This window comes from Bos javanicus, chromosome 5 (genome assembly GCF_032452875.1).
Source record: "Bos javanicus breed banteng chromosome 5, ARS-OSU_banteng_1.0, whole genome shotgun sequence".
NCBI lineage: Eukaryota > Metazoa > Chordata > Mammalia > Artiodactyla > Bovidae > Bos > Bos javanicus.
Window position 1 is genome coordinate 2599855 of NC_083872.1, and position 17340 is coordinate 2617194.

Below are 17340 nucleotides of genomic sequence, written 5' to 3' on the forward strand. Positions count from 1 at the left end.
TTCTAGATTCTTTATGCCTGTGTTTCTCAATCGTTTCTCAATTGTCTATTTTAATGTAGATGAATAAGCTATCAAGGGAGAAAATGGAGTGCAATGGTTTCAGTTAATTTAAATTAATTTCTCACACAACCACTAACTCACTATCTAATCTTGGGCAAAAATCTCTCTGGACCTTGGTTTTTTAATCTAATAAATGGGAATCTTTCACTTTGTGTTAGCATATTAACAGATGAATAGCAAGCCTTTTGAGTCAGAAAGTGACTTATTTGGTGACTACAGATGAGAGACTTACGAAAGTATGTTATTCTGTTCCATTAAGCAAGTGTAATGAGTCATTTTAAATAGTGAAAATGGACTTATAGGACATTGTAGCAGAAAGTATTTTGCAAGCTGTTCAAGTTTATTAATATTAAACTAATTTCCTGGTTTTTGATAGCTTTTCCATGACAATGTGGAAAACTAGGTATTAGTATTAACTGCTACTGGTATGAGTAATTTTTTTTTTCAAAAGAGAGATACATCTTAGACTACATGTACATTTATTTAATATGATGTGCATGTGTACATACTAAGTCACTTCAGTTCAGTTCAGTTCAGTTCAGTCGTGTCCGACTCTTTGTGACCCCATGAACTGCAGCATGCCAGGTCACCCTGTCCATCACCAACTCTCGGAGTCCACCCAAACCCATGTCCATTGAGTCAGTGATGCCATTCAACCATCTCATCCTCATTCCCTTCTCCTCCTGCCTTCAATCTTTCCCAGCATCAGGGTCTTTCCCAGTGAGTCAGCTCTTTGCATCAGATGGCCAAAGTATTGGAGTTTCAAATTCAACATCAGTCCTTCCAATGAACACCCAGGACTGATTTCCTTTAGGATGGACTGGTTGGATCTCCTTGCAGTCCAAGGGACTCTCAAGAGTCTTCTCCAACACCACAGTTCAAAAGCATCAATTCTTCTGCACTCAGCTTTCTTTATAGTCCAACTCTCACATCCATACATGACCACTGGAAAAACCATAGCCTTGACTAGATGGACCTTTGTTGACAAAGTAATGTCTCTGCTTTTTAACATACTATCTAGGTTGGTCATAACTTTCCTTCCAAGGAGTAAGCATCTTTTAATTTCATGGCTGCAATCACCATCTGCAGTGATTTTGGAGCCCAGAAAAATAAAGTCAGCCACTGTTTCCCCATCTATTTCCCATGAAGTGATGGGCCCAGATGCCATGATCTTAGTTTTCTGCCAACTTTTTCACTCTCCTCTTTCACTTTCATCAAGAGGCTCCTTAGTTCTTCTTCACTTTCTGCCATAAGGGTGGTGTCATCTGCATATCTTCAGTTGTGTACAACTCTGTGTGACCCCATGGACTGTAGCCCACCAAGCTCCTCTGTGTATGGGATTCTCCAGGAAAGAATCCTGGAGTGGGTTGCATGCCCTCCTCCAGGGGCTCGTCCCAACCCAGGGATCAAACCCATATCTCTTATGTCTCCTAAATTGACAGGCAGGTTCTTTACCACTAGTGCCACCTGGGAAGCCCTATTTAATATGGTCAATACTCAGCCAAAGTTTTGGAGCATCAACATCAGTATCATTCCTTCCAATGAATATTCAGGGTTGATTTCTTTAGATTGACTGGTTTGATATCCTTGCGGTCCAAGGGATTCTGAAGAGTTTTCTTCAACACCACAGTTTGAAAGCATCACTTCTTTGGCACTCAGCCTTCCAATTCTCACATCCATAAAGGACTACTGGAAAAACCATAGTTTTGACTAGATAGACCTTTGTCTGCAAAGTAATGCCTCTGCTTCTTAATACACTGTCTAGGTTTGTCATGGCTTTTCTTCCAAGAAGCAAGGGTGTTTTAATTTCTTGGCTACACTCACCATTTGCAGTGATTTCGGAGTCCAAGAAAATAAAGTCTGTCACCGTTTCCATTGTTTCTGCATCTGTTTGCCATGAAGTGATGGAACTAGATGCCATGATCTTAGTTTTTTGAATGTTGAACTTAAGCCAGCTTTTCCCCTCTCCTCTTGAACTTTTTCAAGAGGCTCTTTAATTCCTCTTTGCTTTCTGCTACAAGGGTGGTGTCATCAGCATATCTGAGGTTATTGATATTTTTCCCTGGACTCTTGATTACAGCTTGTGCTTCATCCAGCCTGGCATTTTGCATGATGTACTCTGCATGTAAGCTGAATAAACAGGGTGAAAATATGCAGCCTTGACATACTTCTTTCCCAATTTGAAACTAGTCTGTTGTTCCATGTTCATTTTTCACTGTTGCTTCTTGAGCTGCAGACAAGATTCTCAGGAGGCAGGTAAGGTGGTCTGATATTCCCATCTGTTTAAGAATTTTCCACAGTCTGTTGTGATCCACAGTCAAAGGTTTTAGCCTAGTCAATGAAGCAGAAGTTGATGTTTTTCTGTAACTCTCTTGCTTCTTCTGTGATCCAATGGATGTTAGCAATTTGATCTCTGGAATTTGATCTCTGGAACCTTCACTAGAATTGGTACCAAAACTTAGTTACATTCACAGCCCCCAAGCAGTGTGTTCCAAAGACTGCAGCTGATCACTACACATAGAAATCCAGGTTTTCCTTTAAACTGGCAAATGACAGTTTAGATACAAGGGGAGTTTAAGATCCTGTTTACAACAGATTTTATAAAATCATTAGGAATATCATTAATAAGAAATTTTGGAATATTATTCAGTGTCATTTAATAATCTACTTGAACCATTTTATATATTTTCTTACAATAAAATTGACAAATGCTTTTAACATTCAATTGGAAGATAGAAATAGATGTGCGAGAATGGACCACAAACCTTTAGAAAGAGAAAAGTAATGGCTGGGGCTGAGGACTGCTTGCCTTTCTAGGTGTGGATGAAAAGCTGCTAAGTGGAATTGCTGACCTGAGATAAGTAACAAAGTGCATTCCTAGGACCCAGTAGGATAGACTGTGTCCAGAGATAGCATAATTTCAAGCTGAAGGTTAATCCAGATTCTAGAATGAATTCAACATTGAAATCCAGCTAGGAAGTCCCAGCCAGGCTTCCATTTGCCGAAGACTGTCAGAAAAGCAGAACCCAACAGGACAGAAACCAGAGTTCCCAGGATAGAACATGGGGGCTCGGAGTAGAGTGACAGAGGTTAGGTTACAGTTGAAGGTGTTTTCAGCAGGCACTTTTTATTTATTTATTTTGACTATGGGTAGAAAGGAAAGTGTTAAGGAGATGAGGTTGACTGATACTTGATATCTGCTATTTATAGCCAAGCAGGATACATACAGACGTGCATGTTTGCATAGTATCAGTTCTCAGTGTGTTATACTGTCTGTGTGCCAGCCTACCTGGGTTAAGTCTTAGCTCTGCGACTTTCTAGGTAGGTGACCATGGGCAACTTAGTTATTCTGTTAGTGCTTCTCTTTTCTTGTCTGTAAAATAGGATAATGATAAAATCTCCATGTAAAACACGTAGACCAGGGCCTGCTGCTGCTGCTGCTGCTAAGTCGCTTCAGTCGTGTCCGACTCTGTGCGACCCCATAGACAGCAGCCCACCAGGCCCCGCTGTCCCTGGGATTCTCCAGGCAAGAACACTGGAGTGGGTTGCCATTTCCTCCTCCAATGCATGAAAGTGAAAACTGAAAGTGAAGTCGCTCAGTCGTGTCCAACCCTCAGCGACCCATGGACTGCAACCTTCCAGGCTCCTCCATCCATGGGATTTTCCGGGCAAGAGTATGGGAGTGGGATGCCATTGCCTTCTCCAGACCAGTGCCTAGTATGTAGTAACTTCTCAGTTAATAATAGATGTTAGTTTTGACTATCTGTGATAAATTCTTTGGGGCTTCCTCGGTGTTGCAGAAGTAAAGAATCCACCTGCAATGCAAGAGACCTGGGTTTGATCCCTGGGTCAGGAAGATCCTCTGGAGAAGGAAATGACAACACACTCCAGTATTCTTGCCTGGGAAATCCCACAGGCAGAGGAGCCTGGTGGGCTATAGTCCATGGGGCAAATGCAGTCTATGGATAAATTCTTCAAGGAGATTGTAATAAGGGAGACAGATCTAAGCAAAGAATTTAGAGTAGAACCTTAATGGTCATTATTGTGGTTCCCCTGCTAGTGGTGCTTATGGTAAAGAACCTGCCTGCCAATGCCAGTGAAGGAGACATAAGAGATGTGGGTTCAATCCCTGGATTGAGAAGATCCCCTGGAGAAAGAAATGGCAACCCACTCCAGTATTCTTGCCTGGGAAATACCATGGACAGAGGAGCCTGGCAGGCTACAGTCGATGGGGTTGTAAAGAGTCGGACATGACTGAAGTGACTTAGCACAGGGAGCCCCCAATGTTTAGGGCATGTGTTAGGAGCTTTTAGAAGTTATTCCATTTAATCCTTAAGGCATCACAAGTTATTTTTACAGAACACAATACTGAGATGAAGAGAACAATATATGATTAGAGATGGTAGAACACTTTCCCAGGACACTGGTGACTTTATTTGATGGTAAGTATGGGGGACGGAGAAGGCAATGGCACCCCACGCCAGTACTCTTGCCTGGAAAATCCCATGGATGGAGGAGCCTGGTAGGCTGCAGTCCATGGGGTCGCTCAGAGTCGGACAGGACTGAGCGACTTCACTTTTACTTTTCACCTTCATGCATTGGAGAAGGAAATGGCAACCCACTCCAGTGTTCTTTCCTGGAAAATCTCAGGGACAGCAGAGCCTGGTGGGCTGCCGTCTATGGGGTCTCACAGAGTTGGACATGACTGAAGCTACTTAGCAGCAGCAGCAGCAGCAGCAAGTACGGGGGAAAGTTGGGAGCTCAGCTGGTGAAGAATCCACCTGCAATGCAGGAGACTCCAGTTCGATTCCTCGGTTGGGAGGATCCCCTGGAGAAGGGATAGACTATCCACTCCAGTATTCTTGGGCTTCCCTGGTGGCTCAGATGGTAAAGAATCTGTTTGCAGTGAGGGGACCTGGATTCAATCCCTGGGTTCGATCCCTGGGTTGGGAAGATCCCCTGGAGGAAGGCATGGTGACCAACTCCAGTATTCTGACCTGGAGAACTCCATGGACAAAGGAATTCATGGGGTCACAAAGAGCTGGACATGACTGAGTGATTAAACACAGCACAGCATGGGGAAAGGTCATGGAACACGTCATGGAGGAGATAATGTTTAATATTTTTATCTATTGACTTGTATAATATTGTATATATCTTGTCTGTTTGTGTTTATTTATAATGATCTCTAGTTGCTACTGTTTGGGATGTCTCTACTCTCTTCAGTGGTTCTCTTTCATGATATGCTTTGGTTCTTTAGCTGTACATTGGTAAATATCATCTCTTATACTCAGTTAATTTCTAATTATACTTTTCGCCCAAGTCATCTCTTATCTTAAGCATATCTCGTGGAAGTCTACTGTTATTTTTCTTTTTTCTCTAAGGTGTCTGTTCTCCATGTGCTTGAACCACAGAAGGAAAATAAAAAACAAACAAAAAACTCCTTTGGATAATTCACAAAGTTTTTATGCAGATTCATTCAAAGCCTCACACAGAGTCCTTTGTGATGTTTCTAAAAGAGTGATTGCTTGGTCAGTGTAAAGGAAAACGTAACATTTCATGAGGATTGTATTTGCAAGCAAGTTGGCAGTCTTTCAAACATGGAACAGTTACTGAAGGCAACATTTTGGGATATAAACATCAAAGAGATGATCAGTGTCCCTGTCTTTAATTCATATCACTACACCTATGCACAGACCTTTGCTTTGTAAGACTTGCCAACTGCAAAGCTCTTTCTTAGTCTCATTAACTCTTCTCAATATTCAAACATTACTTTGCTTACTGGCCCGTAAGACTTCTATTTCTCTTCTCCTTAAAACAAGAGCAGAAGAAAAGAAAAAAAAAAAAAGAAAAGTAAGTAACTTGGCTGCTTTACTGGAAAGCATTCAGGGATGCAGGACTCTGAAGGCTTCTGTATAAAATAATGTGTAATATTATTTCAAATACTGTGTTTACAGAGCTCATACTGCTAAGGATTAAAGGGATGTGCTATGACAAATCTGATTCTGAGTGGGATTGCCTTCCTTAAAATAGATCAGCTGCATTCAAGTAGAACTTTTGATTTATGAGAATTAGGGCTTCCTAGGGTATTGTATAGTGCTCTATATAATGACAACAGATTATTGTTTCCTCTGAGACTCCCAATGGAATCCAGCAAAGATCCTTTGGCTTGCAATATTGCGTCTGAGCAGGGGCTAGGCTATTCAGGCTTGCCCTTATGTGAAAGGCACACAGCCTTTAGAGGAAATAGGATTTTTACTGCTAGGTCTTGGTTAGTCTAATAAGAAATGAGTGGCGTATCTTAGTGTTTCTGATGAGGGTGAATTTTTTTTTTTTTCCTCTTGCAGGAAACTTTAAAGTAATTACTTCTCTTAAGTATTAATACACTGAAATAGATTTTGCTATTTTAGAGAGCTTTAAAGTGCTCCCTCTTACTTCTTCTTTGTGAGGTACATATTTATGAATTTATTTATTTATTTTTTTCTACCAGAGTTTGGATTTTTCTGTCAGTGAGCAATTTTGAAATTCTAAGAATCTATTCAGTTGGCTATATTGTGTAGTTTGACTTGTCTTAAAGTATTATTAAAGAAATGGTATACATCAGTATCAGACTTTTTACCATAAATATCACACAGATAGATCATGATTAAATGTGGGATTAACAATTTAAAAAACAAATTTTGATAAATTGTTTTTGATTATAAAACAGTGATATCAAAGTATAAAGAACATCCCATTAAAAACTATCTGTTTATGTGACCGTGTCACACCTTAGTCGCGGCACACCGGCATAGCAGCTCCAAGGCGTGTGGAAGCTCAGTTCCCTGACCAGGGGTTGAACCTGAGTCCTCTGCACTGCACAGTGAATTAACCTCTGGACAACCAGGCAAGTCCCCAGAATGTTCCATCTTTGATTGAAGTGTCATTAAAACCATCTTTAGGAGGATGCCAGGTAGGAATAATTGAATTCATTTTTCATGAAGTGAATGAATGATAAGCTGCTCCACAAATTTACAATCTCTCATCAAGATCAAGAACTTGAAGGGTGAGATAGGATTAGGGGAATGAATTGCCAAAGACCTTTGTTTTTAGAGAGTTATGAGTCATAGCTGGAAAGGTCAGTTTTCTGATCTGACCTGGAAAAGGTCAGTTTTCATTCCAATCCCAAAGAAAGGCAATGCCAAAGAATGCTCAAACTACAGCACAATTGCACTCATCTCACACGCTAGCAAAGTAGTGCTCAAAATTCTCCAAGTCAGGCTTCAACAGTACGTGATCCATGAACATCCAGATGTTCAAGCTGGATTTAGAAAAGGCAGAGGATCCAGAGGTCAAATTGCCAACATCTGTTGGATCCTTGAAAAAGCAAGAGAGTTCCAGAAAAACATCTACTTCTGCTTTATTGACTGCTTTATTGCCAAAGCCTTTGACTGTGTGGATCACAACAGACTGTGGAAAATTCTTAAAGAGATTGAAATATCAGACCACCTTACCTGCCTCCTGAGAAATCTGTATGCAGGCCAAGAAGCAACAGTTAGAACCATATATGAAATAACAGACTGGTTCCAAATTGGGATAGGAGTACATGAAGGCTGTATATTGTCACCCTGCTTACTTAACTTATATGCAGAGTACATCATGAGAAATGCTGGGCTGGATGAAGCACAAGCTGGAATCAATATAGCCGGGAGAAATATCAATAACCTCAGATATGCAGATGATACCACCCTTATGGCAGAAAGTGAAGAACTAATGAGCTTCTTGATGAAAGTGAAAGAGGAGAGTGAAAAAGCAGGCTTAAAACTCAACATTCAGAAAACTAAGATTATGGCATCCAGTCCCATCCCATCATGGCAAATTGATGGAGAAACAATGGAAACAGTGACAGACTTTACTTTCCTGGGCCCAAAATCACTGCAGATGGTGACCGCAGCCATGAAATTAAAAGACACTTGCTCCTTGGAAGAAAAGCTATGGCCAACCTAGATAGCATATTAAAAAGCAGAGACATTACTCTGCCAACAAAGGTCCATCTAGTCAAAGCTATGGTTTTTCCAGTGGTCATGTATGGAAGTGAGAGTTGGACTATAAAGAAAGCTGAGCGCCAAAGAATTGATGCTTTTGAACTGTGGTGTTGGAGATGAGTCTTGAGAATCCCTTGGACTGCAAGGAGATCAAACCAGTCAATCCTAAATGATATCAGTCCTGAATATTCATTGGAAGGACTGATGATGAAACTGAAGCTCCAATCCTTTGGCCACCTGATGTGAAGAGTTAACTCAATGGAAAAGACCCTGATGCTGGGAAAGATTGAAGGTGGGTGGAGAAAGGTACGACAGAGGATGAGATGGTTGGATGGCATTGTGGAGTTGATGGATATGAGTTTGAGCAATCTCCAGGAGTTGAAGATGGACAGGGAAGCCTGGCATGCTGAAGTCCATGGGGTTGCAAAGAGTCAGACACGACTGAGCTACTGAATGAATGAGTCATGAGTCTCTATTCTGCTGCCTTTAGGAGAATGGTCTGTTCCCTCCCTCAAAGTTAGTTGGGAAAGACTTCAGTGAGGCAACTTACAGCTCTAAACATTTTTCCTACAGCTGGAAACCATAGATGACTTATGTCTTCTTACAGGTGAGAAAAACTAAAGCAGATGTAAGACTAAGATCTGACTCCTGCCTGAGAAATCTGGAGATGAGAAAAGTGGACACACTGCTTTTTGACAAAGCTAAGAGAGTGCTCATGTGTTTTGGTTGACTTGAACTTCCAGAGTTTGTCAGGGCACATTTCCTGTAAACTGAATACAGGAGAAAAGTGATATGGAATCACCTGAGGATTTATTTATCCAGTGGTTATCCTCAGATAAGAGTCTGGAAGTGTACCATCAATAGCCAGGGCTGCTTGAGGAAGGCATCTCATATGACCATCGGGAATAGAATCACAGGTTCTCTGTAGGAATCATCCTCTAAGCCCACAAAGTAGCTCACAAAATCAACGTTCATAGTTGGCCGGGTTCAGAGTGCAAAGCCTGTCATCTAAGTAAGTACATTGTTGTTCCCTTGACTCTTGTACCTCTGTTCCTTGACTCAGTCTCTTGATTGTGATACATAACTTTAATCCTGGAGATAGGCTAATTAGCAGATAGTGGAAAGGGGGGAAATTGCATATAGAGGAGTAAAATAGAGTAGAATAGCAAAGGGATAAAATGGGAAAGAAAGTGAGTAGAGAGAGTAGAGGAGAATAGTAAAGAGATCCCTTTCAATACATCAGACTCCAGACCAAAGTAGGCTAAATTTAATGAGGGTGGTGGAAGGAAGTGAAGCAATTTAATGCTAATTGACATTTAAAACTTACTACCGTCCAGAGATGGATATTCAAAACATGAGGGCTATTGCAGTTTTCATCTAGCGTGAGGAAGACTCCTTCTACTAAAGTGGAGGTGGGAGACAAATATTATTTGTGTTTTGTTTGCAATGAATATGTTCCTGTTAGAAAAAACACCATTGAAATGTATGAATAATTTTATTTTTAAAATAATTTTAATGGGAGTGTAGTTGGTTTACAATATTATGTTCATTTCTGTTGTACAGCAAGATGAATCATATACCACTTCGCTTTTGGATTCCCTTCCCATTCAGATCACCACAATGTCTTAAGTAGAGTTCCCTGTGCTATAAAGTAGATTCTCACTAATTGTCTATTTTATACATAGTATCAATAGTATATACGTGTCAAAGATGCATTTTCAGACTTCCCTTCTTGGAAACATGATGAGATAGATTATTAGGACCAACCTTTGCAGTGGAATATTAACAACGCTCCATAAAATAGAAAATAAAAATTTAAAGCACCAAAGATCTAAAAATATAATAACAGTCAACTGAATTAACATATAAATAAAAGCTAGAACTGGAAGCTTAAGAGGATCATTGAACCCCTCACTTTTCTCTGAGGCTGTTTGCCAAATGAGTTAAACTCAAATGGAACTAGGACATGGGAGCCAGGAGACAAACCAAAGACCCACTTTAGGTGGGACATCTAATAGGTAGCACGCCCTCTTGTAGAGTTGGGAACCACAAGGAATGTGAGAAGGTGAAACAGTAACTGGGCCTCCGTTTTCCAGTACAGTCTATAAGGAAGAGCATCTTGGTGCTCTGAAAAGCAGAAGAGGAAACTCTCAGAGAAGTTAAAGTCACAATCTGTTAGTCACATGTATTTGAAACCCAAATTTGCATTGGTTGACGGCTGATGGCTCCCTAAGACCTTGATTCTGTTTAATTGCTTCTGAACTGACGGTATCCTTAGGGATCTGACAGAAGTAAAATTAAAAGCTTTTCTGCCGAAAGTTGTCTTCATCTTAGCCTCAAAGAGCATCTTGAATATTTTTCTAAGGAAAATGACTCCATGGCACTCACTAGTCATAAAAATGAACCAGACAAGGAAATAAGACATCAGTAGCAAGAACCAGCTAACAAAACACACAACAAAGTGTGCAAATACTTCAGTTATTGTATAATCACAAGTTATGAAAGTCATACTGTGCTTAATCACTCAGTCGTGTCTGACTCTGTAACCCCATGGACTATAAGCCCACCAGGCTTCTCTATCCATGGGGATTCGCCAGGCAAGAATACTGGAGTGGGTTGCCATGCCCTTCTCCAGGGAATCTTCCCAACCCAGGAATCAAACCATTGCAGGCGGATTCTTTACCAGCTGAGCTACCAGGGAAGCCCAAAAAGTCATACTAACAATGTTCAAAGAAGTAAAGATGTATCTGAAATTAGAACATTCTAAACATAACCCTAGTGTATTTGAAAAGGAAACAAATATGTTTTAGAAATAAGAAAACCAATAATTCAAATTAGAAACTCAATGACCAGGTCAGAATAATTATCCAGAAGGTCAGTCAGAATAACTTTATAGAATTTAGCTTGAAGATATATATGAAACGAACACAATTCATGGAGGAAAGAAAAAGAAAGTCTAATACATCAGGTGTAATACATGTCTAATTGAAGTTCTAGAAGAAAACTAGGGGAGGAAGGGGAAAGAGAAAATATTTGAGGAGATATTGGCTGCAAATTTTTCAGAACAATCTGTGGATTCAAAATGCCCAAGATATCCCAAGTGCGATAAATAGAAAAGAATACACATCTGAATTTGTCATATTCAATAACCAAACACAAGTTCAAATCTTAAAAGCAGCCAGAGATTTAAAAAAGATTATCTTCAAAATATAGCAGTTAGATTGATAGCTAATTTAATAATAACAGTGAAGTCAGAAGTAACTGATATCATTATTCTCTTGAAAGGAAAAATACCCAGAGGTTGCATACACAGAAAATGTCAGTAAATGAAAGATATTTTTCAGGGCAGACAAATCCTGAGTTTGTCATAACAGACCCTGTCTAGTGGGAACATCAGAGAAATGATTGGGGAGATATTATTAAATGCCAGAGTTTTTCCCTGCTGTTTCTAATATAGATCTTATGCCCCAGTGTTATCAGACTTTACCATATCACTTTATTAGCTGAATTAGTGTGAGTGTAAATGACATGTGACACTTATGGGCAAAAGTTTTAAAACTGTTGTCCTAGACAGAAATTGCTCCATTAACTTTGACCCTGAAATAAAGAGTATATTAAGCATAGCTATAGTTGATCCATCATAGGCATAAATGTGAAGGAAAAGAATAAATCTTTGTTGTTTCAAGTCAATGAGATTTAATTTGGACTAAAATTTCAGTCCAGATGGGAGGTCTGGAAAACAAGAGAAATGAGAAGAAAAATACCTAGGCAAATATAAAGTAACATTAATTGTTTAGAATAATAATAAAAATGTATTATGAAATTTATATAACATATTTATGAAATTTAAAATAGAAATAAAGTAACTGGTAATGATAATACATCTATTGGAAATGGAATAAATATGATTAAATTGATTAAATATGATTAAATTGCTCTAAAGTTTATCCAGGAAGAAGGTAGAAATTAAAGAGCTATAAAATAATCCAAAAGAAGTGATCACAAGTAGACTTCCTGAAAAGAATAATAAAATTTATAAATATTTGTTGAGATTAATCAAGGGATAAAAAATGAGAATGAGCAAATTATCAATGTGCAGAGCAAAAGACTATCACCACAGATATTGTGTATGTTAAAGATAATATAAGGCTTTTATTCATATTTTATGCTACTAGTTTTGACAGTTCAGTAAAATGGACAGATTCCTAGAAAAAATAAGCTTGTTATTGTTGACAAAAGAATAGATAGAAATATAGGAATAGTTGTTTATCTATTAAACAAATTGAATATGGTAAAGTATCTCTACAAAGAAACCTCTGGGTCTAGCTGACTTTACTATTGAATTCTATCAAATTATAACAAGTGGTTAAAAAAAAGAATAACACCAATTTACAGAAATTCTTAAATTTAATAGAAAAGCAAGAGTGCTCCCCAATTCATTCCATGAGAGCAGCATAACTTGCAAATCAGAACCTGACATAGTTATTATAAAAGGGAAAGTCACAGGTATTTTTCTTGCATGAACATAGATGCAAAAATTCTAAACAAAATTAATAGCAAGTGTAAAGTACAGCATTGCAAAGTTGAGTTTATTCCAGAAATATGAGATGGGTTGAATATTTGAAAATTGATCAGTGCAAACAAGACAATAAAATAATCCAAAAGAGAAAATATATTATTTCAATAAATGGAGAAAATATTTAATCACAGTCAGCATCCAATTCATAACAAAATTTCTTTACAATCTATGATCAGCATTTTTAATATGATAAAAGGTCATTTGGAAACATTGTACCACAGAATAGAACTTAATGATGAAATATTGAACATTTTCTCTTTTGGATCAGAAATCAGACAATGATGCTAGCTGGCTATTCACCACTTCTCTTTAATATCACATTGGAAGTTAGGTGGAAAAAAAACAAAAGATGCAAGGATTAAACACAAAATACAAACTTGCCATTGTTTAGAACCAAAGAACCAAGTTGACGTCGCTCAGTCGTGTCCGACTCTTTGTGACCCCATGGACTGTAGCTTACCGGGCTCCTCTGTCCATGGGATTTTCCAAGCAAGAGTACTGGATTGGGTTGCCATTTCCTTCTCCAGGAGTTCTTTCCGACCCAGAGATCGAACCCAGGTCTCCTGCATTGTAGGCAGACGCTTTACCGTCTGAGCCACCAGGGAAGTCCTGCCATTGTTTACAGATAACATAATTCTGTACAGAATAACCAAGAAATTTAATTGTTATTAATATGGTTAATTTAATAAGATTGCTGGATACACTGCTGCCGCTGCTGCTGCTAAGATACACATTCAAGCACGATAATGAATTCTATATATGTGTGTATATATATATATTTATATATATGTATGTTTGTATGTATGTATGTATGTATAATCTGAGTCCTAGGGTGCCTCAGGTGGTAAAGAATCTGCCTGCAATGTCAGAGACCTGGGTTAGTTCACTGGGTCAGGAAGATCCCCTGGAGAAAGGAATGGCAACCCACTCTAGTATTCTTGCCTGAGAAATCCCATGAACAGAGGAGCCTGGTGGGCCACAGTTCATGGGGTCACAAAGAGTCAGACACGATTGATTAAGCATATATATCTATACATATATATGTATAGATATATAAATAAAAGCAACATAGTAGGTAAAATAATACATTTTAGTCTTGTTTAAAAAATGTGTAGTACTTGGCAATAAATCTAAGATAAATGAGTTCTGTGGAAAAATATAAAAATTTATATTAAAACGACCTAAATAATGTTAGAACAAAAAACATTAATAGAGTAAATGTCTTAATTCTGTCTCAGTTGATCTGTAAAGTCAATGAATTCTAAACCAAATCCTAGCAGACTCTTTCATGCAACTCAAAAAACTGGTTCAGAAATTATATGCAAGTTGAAAAAATCAAGAAGAGAGTTGAAAAGCTCTTGGAAAAGAAATATAAGATGAGAAAGAATTGCCTTATCCAATATCTAGCTATTTCATATCAGATATAAAATATATGATATAAAATATGTATGTGTGCTCAGTCGCTCAATCATGTCTGACTCTTTGCAACCCCATGGATTGTAGTACTCCAGCCTCCTCTGTCTGTGGTATTTTCCAGGCAAGAATACTGGATCTGGTTGCTGTTTCCTTCTCCAGGGGATCTTCCCAACCCAGGGATTGAACCCAAATCTCCTGCATTGGCAGGTGGATTCTTTTCCAGTGCCACCTGGGAAGCCCCAAATTATATTATAAAATATATCAAATATATTATTACTTTTTCTCTGTTATCCTATGATAACAAATGACCTAGTTAGGCAATAAAATTCATGTGTCAATGATACTTTTGTCCAAGATAATTTTACAACATAAAACGTTATTGATTTCTTTCAGTGTATGAGTATGTTTTACGAATTATAGAATGATAGGTCTCTAGACTTTGAGGGTGGAAGAGAGCTTAAAGGTTGTCTAGAACTGTGTTGCCCAGTATGGTAGTCAGCAGACACAGTTGACTATTGAGTGCTTGAAATATGGCTAGTTTAAATGTGCTGTACACATTCAAGCACTCAATGACACCCCACTCCAGTACTTTTGCCTAGAAAATCCCATGGACGGAAGAGCCTGGTAGGCTACAGTCCACAGGGTCGCTAGAGTCAGAAACGACTGAGCGAATTCACTTTCATTTTTCACTTTCACGCATTGGAGAAGGAAATGGCAACCCACTCCAGTGTTCTTGCCTGGAGAATCCCAGGGACGGGAAGCCTGGTGGGCTGCCGTCTATGGGGTCGCACAGAGTCGGACACGACTGAAGCGACGCAGCAGCAGCAGCCACAGCAAGTCTAAAACACACACTGAACTTCTTAGAGTTGAAAAAATACTGTAAATACCTCATTAATAATTTTTATATAAATTACCTGTAGGAAGGATGTTTGGGGTATATTGGGTTAAATATTATTAAAACTAATTTTACTTCTTACTTTTCTAAACTTGGTCACTATAAAATTTTGAATTATGTATTGGCTCACATTTTCTTTCTCATAGGTGATGCTGATATAGACCATTTTACCAATGAGAAAATGTATTCCAAATATGCAGTAGTGAATTGCTTGTCCCGCATTTGTCTACCGTGATCAATACATATACAAAACCTAAAATTTTCCTGAGAGTCCTCAAGTCAGGAAGGGGTCATGAACATCACATTCCTTCACAATTAATAGTGTCACACGATTGTGGTAAAATACCAAGAATGTTGGCCTTATATAGACTTGGGTTCACATCTCAATAGCACGACCTACTAGTCATTCATAAAGTCATTTAATTTAATCAAAGTTATTTAATTTGTCTATTAAATCATATAATGGACTTCCCTGGTGTCTACAATGTGGGAGACCTGGGTTCAATCCCTGGGTCAGGAAGATCTCCTGGAGAAGGAAATGGCAACCCACTCCAGTATTCTTGCCTGGAAAATCCCATGGATGGAGGAATCTGGTAGGCTACAGTCCATGGGGTCGCAAAGAGTCGGACATGACTGAGCGACTTCACTCATATAATAAATCATATAATATTACTTAATTCACTGGGCAGTTGTGATAATGAGATAGTCTACGTGTTTGTTCTTAGCAAAGTGACTGTTTTAGAACAAACCTTTAAAAACTTCATTCCTTTTAGCATTTATATGAACTGCCCTTGTCATAGTAGTTTCTATTTGCTTATGTATCTTAGGGTTGAAGCCTATTATATTTTTGTATTTTTATTTTACTTCTTTCTATAAACGGATCTAAGTTGTTGTGGGCATATCTAGGGGGTTACATGTGGGCATATCTAGGGGGTTACATGAAGGAAAGTTTCAAAATATGAAAAACTTTTTCTTTGTCCAGGTGAAATTTTAAAATCAACACAGCATAAAATATGTGCTTTAATATACACAGTAGATACAAATTTTGGTAATTAACTGACTTTTGAGCAAATTCTCTTGTGCTTACTCATTCTGTGTAGCCTGGAATTGCTATTCTCTTATATGATTATACTGGTTGGTGTAATGTTTTTTACATAGGAAAATGAATAATTGCATGATTTTGAGAATATAACAAATTGGTGCCAAAGCAAAGCTTAAATAAAGACTTAGAATATTTTTTAGGGAATTAATGAAATTTGTTGCTTTATAAACTAGTAGCAGGGGAAATAAAGTATTATATATTGGGGGAAATCAGGTATCCATGGACACCCTTGGATTAATTTACAAGACCGGTAAACATAAGACGTGAAAATTCTGTGTGGTAGTACTAACCAAATATTCATTGCTAGCTCCTTGATGTGATAATTCATTTGCATAAAATTAGAAGAAAGGACAAAGAAAGAAAGGTTAAAAAGGCATTACTAGATTTTAATTTTAGACAATGAATTTAAAAAGGCAAAGAGTTTCTCTGTACCACCTTCTGTCCAGGAGCCTAGAATTTAGAATGGAGTATGGTGATTAAATGAGGTCAAGAAGAAAGTGACTTAATTTGTGGTTAGGTAAGCAGGAGGGACCACGCTTTTGGCAGTAAAGTTGTAAATCACTGTGATAACCTACCAGAGAGGGTGAGCTATAAAACTGTTTTCCCACTAAGTTTTTAATATTGATAGTGTTTAGTTTTGGTGGAGACATGGGGGTTTATTAATTGATCCCTGCTTAGTATCTTTGGGCTGGAGGGGGAGGGCATAATTCATTCATTTAGTACTCTTTGCTGATCTCTTTACATGCATTAAAGCATTTACTCTTTTCCAGTAGTTCCTGTGAAGCTGGTGTTAATATGCTCTTGTTTTTAAAAATTAGTGAGGGTATGAACAAGGCTTTGAATTTAGTTATATTTGTCTGATGCTGAGACCCTTTCAGTTTCCTCTATGGCAGGTTCTGTCACTATTTATTAGTTCATGAATCTGTATTTCAGGATTTTAGCAATGGAGTCCTTTCTACAAATGAGAACTCTGTATGTGATATAATGCTGCCCAGTCTCTCAATACCTTGCTTGGAAAACCATTGCTGTAGTTCATTTCTTTGTTTCTCACTTCTTAATTCTTTTGGTTCTGCCACTAATCTGTAAACAGCAAATGTAGTAACTTCAAGGAGGCTAGAACATGACTTTAATAGTCTTAAATTTCAATTGTATTTTCTCAGTAGATATATAATTAGAATCAGTGGGAGTTTAGCCTTGGTGAAGATTATAGAATTAAACTCTTATTCTTTCAATTTCACATCAGCTTTGGCTTATTTGATTACTC

General features: G+C 38.2%; 1 protein-coding gene across 1 annotated transcript in view; it reads left to right on the forward strand.

Moving 5' to 3' along the window:
* Positions 1–17340, forward strand: part of TRHDE (thyrotropin releasing hormone degrading enzyme) — a 447855-nt gene that overhangs the window by 169316 nt on the left and 261199 nt on the right. The window lies entirely within an intron of this gene.